We start from the raw sequence: 6,632 nt of genomic DNA on the forward strand, positions 1-6,632 counted from the left end.
CTGCTGCTGCCATTTATTCTTCTCTTAGCTAGTAAAATAACTACCTTCACTACTTCCCTTTTAACTACTCTACTCCTTTATTCTTCAGGTTGTTACAGAGAAGGAATTTTCACTTTTGCTGGTGGTAGACCCACCGGCCACAGAATGCTGATGGCAAAAGCGAACAGGGAAGAAGTTCGTTCCTTGCTGGCTAAAGGCCATTCGACCTTTTTAATTATTCTGCAATTCCCATTCTATTTCTTTTCACTCTTCAACCTTTTCTCTCTCTCTCTCTCTCTCAATCCCTAAAACATCTACTACAAGAGCTTCTTTGGTTGCAGAAAGACGCCGTCCAGATCAGTTCACTGTAAGCTCTCATCAATTGATATATATGTCGCACTATATTAAAGATCAAAATACTTCTAGTTGTGTACGACACATATAAATTAACTTCTATTTTGTGAATGACGTATGTTGTATATCTAATTATTTCAGGTTCTTTCTCAAAAAAAAAAAAAAAAAAAAAAATTTCAGGTTCTTGTCCGGAATATACCACCTGATCCAGATTAGTCCACCAGCGAGCTTGTTGAGCATTTTTTCCTTGAAAATCATCCTGATCACTATCTCACTCATCAGGTAGTTTGTTGCGAAAGGTTTGATGAATTTGTTGTAGGCATAGATGGAAATTTAATACGGTCAGTTTCATAGTTCAGTAAATTAGTTGTACCGATGGGAAGTGATGTATCCTGCAATTTTACAAGAATGTCCAAATTTTTTCTTTTGTTTTCAATCAGAATTCTGGTATTTACCTTTTGTTTTCCATTAGTTACTGGAAAGCTGGTAAAAGAGGGTACATGTAGGCTACAAGATTAAGAACATCTGTGTTCTTTGTGCGGTGTGCTTTGTAGGTTGTTTATAAAGCCAACAAACTTGCGAAACTGGTCAAAAAGAAGAAACAGATGCAGAACTGGCTTGACTATTATCAACTGAAGTATAATAGAAATCCGTCGAAGAGGCCAACTTGCAAGGTTTGCTCTATTCTTCTTAATGTCTTTGTTTTCATTTCCATTGTGATGTTTCAAATGAACGTAATGTGTTATTTTGGAAGATTAATATTCTTCTTCTTTGCTTCTTTCAAACTGGTTTTCTAGGATTATGGGGCTCCACTGTGGATGCAATTGAATTCTACATATCTGAAATTTAAAAGCTATCAAAAGAAGTAAGTGGTGCTCGTCTTACTTCGGTTCAACATGTACTATGTTCAATAGTTATCTTGCTCCTCCGCAATTTGCATTAGCGAATTGCTACGCAAGTTGATCAAATTGAGTTAAGTTTTTGATTAATAAGGTTTGAGATGAACTGGTCATTCATAGCTCGTAAGTTAAATTTGGACTGCTATAGGGCGAACGAGATTTCAAACTCTTAATTTAGCTTCTACTTCAACAGTAGTTTGAGTGTTTATTGGTCATGACCAATTATGTCTGCAACTTGATTGCCTAATTGCAGCTGTTGTCATAAATACGAGGAACTAGAACATATTTATTGTGTTTCATCTTAAAGTCTTATACGATGTCAACTTTCAGATTGTACTTTAAAAGCTAATAATACAGGAGCATAGAGTGGACCTTTTCTGTTCAAATAGCCTTTTTTAAGAAATCAGTTTTTTCCTTGAAATTATATCATATAGGAAAGGCTCAGTGAGACTGCTTTAAGGTCGCATGTAATATGTGTGTAACATAGGCAGTACCAGAGGTTGTTTGTGCTTTTCGACCTATGCATCATTTAGATTTAGTTTAACAAGGTTTTTGGTGTTGATTAAATTTAAACTTTCAAACTATCTCTATTTATCTGTTTGCCATTGTAAATAATTAAAGTCTACTTGGACGAGTGCTTAATGTTTTGCTGATACAATCTTACTTTTCGCTACTTTCTCTACTCTAAACATATAATAATTTTATCTGTACTTCCATTTTCATGCAAAATTTGTTGCTGTTTCTACGATAATTCTATATTTAGGAGGAGACAGAGCGTGAGAATGTCAAAAAGGATCCGAAGTCTGTTGTGCCAGCAGCATTTGTTTCATTCCGAACACGGTGGGGTGCAGCAGTTTGTGCTCAGACTCAGCAAACTCGAAATCCTACACAATGGTTGACTGATTGGGCCCCAGAGCCTCGTGATGTCTATTGGCAGAATCTTGCTATTCCCTTTGTTTACCTCACAATCAGAAGGTTGGTTGTTACAGTAGCACTCTTCTTTTTGACCTTCTTCTATGTCATCCCAATAGCATTTGTACAGTCTCTTGCTAATATCGAGGGAATCGAGAAAGCTGCTCCGTTCCTAAAGATAATTATTGAAAAGTGAGTTTATTGCACTGCTTTAACTTTCTGAACTTATGTTCATGTCTCTTTTCCTCTTCTCTTGCCGTGTTTGCAATTATGGATGATATATTCTTTCGTCAATTATTCTGTTTTTTAAGATATTTTAACTAACAATTTGATGCCAAACATGTGACATAAATTACACTAGTAATGACATTTATGAAATCCCTGAAGAATATTCAGATGTCAAACAGCAATATTTGCAGTTGTTGCAACCCGATCCTTTCTCTTTCTTGACATAATAGGAGAAATTATGGACTGCATATTCATATGCTAAAAATAATAAAAGGGATAAAAGGAGGTCTAGAATTTTAGTTAATACTAAAAAGACTCGTAGATAGCATTATCCATGTACTTTGCATTAAATGCTGATTTTGTGGAATTTTTTTTTGGAACATTCTTTTTTTTTTTTAATCTTTGATTATATGAAGTTTTTTCTTGCAAACCCTGAAAATGACTACTAGTTCTATATTTTCTTATGCAGGCGTGTTATTAAATCATTTATCCAGGGATTTCTACCTGGTATTGCTCTGAAGATATTCCTCATACTGCTGCCAACCATATTAATGTTCATGTCCAAGTTTGAGGGATATACATCCTTGTCTTCTCTTGAGCGGAAGTCTGCTGGAAAATACTATATCTTCTTGTTTGTTAATGTATTTCTTTGCAGCATCATCACTGGGACTGCATTAGGGCAACTAGATATATTTATTCACCAACCACCTAATCAGTATGTGTTTTTCCCCCTTTCCTGTCTGCTTGATAATAAAAGTATCCAAAAAAAATAGTTAATCTTTTTGTTTCAGTTGTCTGGTTATGTATTCTTTTCATCTATCTAAATTTATTGTGATCTATTCTCTCAATTTTTTGGGCTATCGTGCATTAGTTTTTACTTCATATATTAGAATATTTTGTGCTTGTATTTACTTATCTATTTGTCCACATATGCACGAATAAGACACTTATAAATGCATAACTTGCTATGACCATGCAAATAGTATTCTCTTCCAAGGAAATAACATACGTTGTCCATTTAATTCGATTCCCATTGGACAAGATATAGTAAGTCTCAAACTTCTAACATTAGTATGGCTTTCAAGTTTAAAATCTTAGTGACCATGTCAATCAATAGTACCAATTGTCAGCATGGCTTGTTTCGCAGCATGTTCTGGGTCAATACTCCAAAATGGGGTGTAACCGAGCAACTAGAACCTTCTCAAAATTAAGGACTATCTGCCAATATCGATAGGCCATGTGAAACTAATTTTGCATTATGCTATTTCTGTAGAATTTTTGCAATGATATTTAATCTTGCACTTCTTTATTGCAAAAGGTCAGTTGTCTTCTTTCCATTTTCTCGAGGAGGCAGTTGAAATTGTTGTTTATTCATAGAAGCCAATGTTTTTAATTTGTTGTTTGTAATTTGTAGTCTTTGAGCGTAATAATACGTTAGAAGCTAAAGGAACTTACAATTAAAGTGTCTTTTGATTAATAACTTACTATCTATTCATAATTGAATCTTACCATGCTATCACAATCAGTTAAATGAAAATTTTGTGCTATTATTCATTTGACACATTAAAAGATGTTAAGTAAAAATTTAAATTTCTTGTATGTTTGGTTCTCTTTGTTAGGATACCGAAGACAATAGGTGCATCAATCCTGATGAAAGCAACGTTCTTCATTACTTTTAGGGATAATTGCCTATATACCCCTCGTATGTTTGAAAATATTCGATTTACCCCTACTTTTTTTTTCTTTCTAAAATTTTCCTCATATGTTCCACCGTTATTGCAAAATACCTCTGCAGTTATCTTCTGTTAAGTTAACCTGGGTTAAATGTGAGTTAAATATCTACCACAGTTTAAAAAAAATAAAATGCCAATTTTACCCTCAACTTAAGGGCAAATAAGAAAGGTTGGTGACGGTAGAGGGGTATATTGTAAAAAATCAAAAGTCAAAACACTTTTTGTGCCCTGACTTTAAGGGCAAATAAGAAAAACAGTAATGGTGGAAGGGTATATTTGAAAGGGCAAAATAGTAATTTTACAGAGATAACATAGTTACTTAACAGATTTTAACTCTAAGGATATATTAGAAATAGGTTGGAACGTTAGAGGGTTATTTTCAATATTAGCCTTCTAAGAGGGGTAAATCGAAAAGTCGGGAACTTTTCGGGGGTATATAAGCAATTGCCCCTTACTTTTATAATGGTTGATGGATGGGCCGGAATAGCCGGAGAAGTTTTGAGATTGAAGCCGTTGATAATCTTCCACTTGAAGAATTTCTTCTTGGTGAAGACTGAAAAGGATAGGGAAGAGGCTATGGATCCGGGAAGTATTGGGTTCGACTCATCTGAGCCACAAATACAGCTGTACTTCTTGCTTGGTCTTGCCTATGCCGTGGTCACGCCATTCCTTCTACCTTTCATCATAATTTTCTTCGGCCTTGCTTATGTTGTTTTTCGTCATCAGGTATGCAACTCTCATGTACTTCCACTTTGTATAGGGTTGCTCTACGAAATAGAAATTTCACTTATTAGGTCTCGGTTGGTACTGCTTCCATTTTCTAATTCTTGTAAACTCAAATTCTATGCGATGGATTGCGCCGGTAAATGCACTTCTCCATCTCTTCTATTGTTAGTTTGCTTGCCATGCACCGCTTACTCTTAGCGTAAACTGTGTTACAGATTATAAATGTCTACAATCAAGAATATGAGAGCGCCGCGGCATTTTGGCCAAGCGTCCATGGGCGCATAATCACAGCATTGATCATATCGCAGCTGCTCCTACTTGGGTTGTTAAGCACGAAGAATGCTGCTCAGTCGACTCCTGTGCTCCTCGCCCTTCCGATATTAACTATATGGTTTCATCTCTACTGCAAGAATCGTTATGAACCTGCTTTCGTGAAATATCCACTCCAGGTAAATTTTTCTGGTGTTCCTGAACATAAATTTTTGCATTAGACTCTAGTGTCATTTGTTCTCTTTCAGTACTTGTTACTTTGCTTGATTTACTTAAACTAGAACCTGTATGTGACAAATGGGAAAACCATTAGAGTAGGAGTCGTATATTTGCATGTTAGATATGTCAAGTAGCTTTGTGTGGATCGTTGGCGCTAACCATTGATTGCAAAAACTCGAGCTGTTATAAAAGGGACAATCAATTCACTTGAAGCATAAGCGTCTTTAAGCCAACAATGCCCCGCACCTGTACAAATTTGCAGTATGCGGGAATCAAACTCGCAACATTTTCTGATACCACTTGTGGATCGTTGATGCTAACCATTAATTCCAAAAGCTTGGGTTGTTAGAACGGGGCAACCAATTCACTTGAAGTGTGCAGACATAGCATTCACGGGTCTTTATTGTGACTCGGCCCAATCCGGCCTCCCGCCACTTCGAATATGATTTGGCCCAACCCGGTCTCTGCCACGAGGCAGGATGCTAAACTTTAAGTAACCGGAACATTCATGTTATTCCTGTTGCATTATAAAATTACTTGATTCTTTATATTTTTAAAATGGAATTAATACAATTTAGACCCTCTTTGCGAACCAAAGAAGACAAAACTCATATTGAGTGTTATTTAGAAGTATGTAAATACATTTTTATTGTTCTCATTCTGATAATTTCTTCATTCTAATCTCCTTTTACAGGAAGCAATGATGAAGGACACCTTGGAGCGCGCGAGGGAGCCAAACCTAGACCTCAAAGCCTACTTATCGAACGCTTATATTCACCCCGTGTTCAAAGGTGCCGAAGAGGATGCAATAGAAGCATGTGTATATTTCTATGTAGATTAAGAGGTGAGAAACGAATGGTCTTTTTTTTTTTCTTTGGTAACTTTACATATGCAGTAAGAATGAGTCTTTTGATGTGTTATGGAACTTATTTTTGAAATGTTTTCACAGGATGAGAGAGAGAGAGAGAGAGAGAGAGAGAGAGAGAGAGAATGCCAAAATGTTGAACAGGTTCAAATGATGAACTTGTTTTCAATTCTCTGGAGTCACTGCTCTTAAAAAAAAAAAAAAAAAAAAAGAAATTCAGAAAAAATGAATGTAGACCCCTCAACTTTTAAGCCATTTTAAAATACCTCCTCTAAAGTTATTTTATTTATTTTTTTCATTGGTACCGCCTCAACTTTCAATTTGTTTGATTTAAATTGTTCCCGTTAATTGAAATGGAGATTTTGTTAAAATAAACTGCTCTATCAGCTTTGAATTTGACAGAATCATCATTAATTCAACAAAATATCAGTTTAATTTACTTAAACA

The 6,632-nt window shown here is 35.4% G+C and overlaps 1 pseudogene; it reads left to right on the forward strand.

Moving 5' to 3' along the window:
• LOC109717538 lies at positions 218 to 6,396 on the forward strand (annotated as a pseudogene).

This window comes from Ananas comosus, linkage group 11 (assembly GCF_001540865.1).
Source record: "Ananas comosus cultivar F153 linkage group 11, ASM154086v1, whole genome shotgun sequence".
NCBI classification, from domain to species: Eukaryota; Viridiplantae; Streptophyta; class Magnoliopsida; order Poales; family Bromeliaceae; genus Ananas; species Ananas comosus.